We start from the raw sequence: 484 nt of genomic DNA on the forward strand, positions 1-484 counted from the left end.
ACGAAGGAGGGAGCGGGCGCCCGGGGCATGCCGGGCCGGAGGCCCGGGGCCCCAGCCGGGCCACAGCCATGGAGGCTGCCAGGGGCCGGCGGGCCCTCCGACCCGGGGCCCGCTTACACCTTGACAAGCAGGGGAGGCCTGCAAGGGACCGACGGACCCCTGTCCTGGGCCCTGGGTGGAGCGGCAGCCCGGGGGACCGGGCCCAGGGCCGGAGCGCCCGACCCGGGGCCCCGACCGGGCCCCTGGACCCAGCCGGGGCTCCCAGGCCCGGAGGCACAGGGGAAGCCTCCCCGGGCCCGCCGGACCCCGTCCCGGGCACCCTGCCCCGCGGCAGGACCCAGGACGGAGCCCGGGGTGGGGAGGCCACCCTCCCCGGGGCCCTCAGGGGCCCCGGATGGAGCTCCTGAACACAGACAAGCAAGGGGAGGCTCCCCGGGCACATCGGAACCCCTTTCCGGGCCCTTGGCAGTGCGGCAGGCTGGGA

Source organism: Lissotriton helveticus, chromosome 1_1, assembly GCF_964261635.1.
Source record: "Lissotriton helveticus chromosome 1_1, aLisHel1.1, whole genome shotgun sequence".
NCBI classification, from domain to species: Eukaryota; Metazoa; Chordata; class Amphibia; order Caudata; family Salamandridae; genus Lissotriton; species Lissotriton helveticus.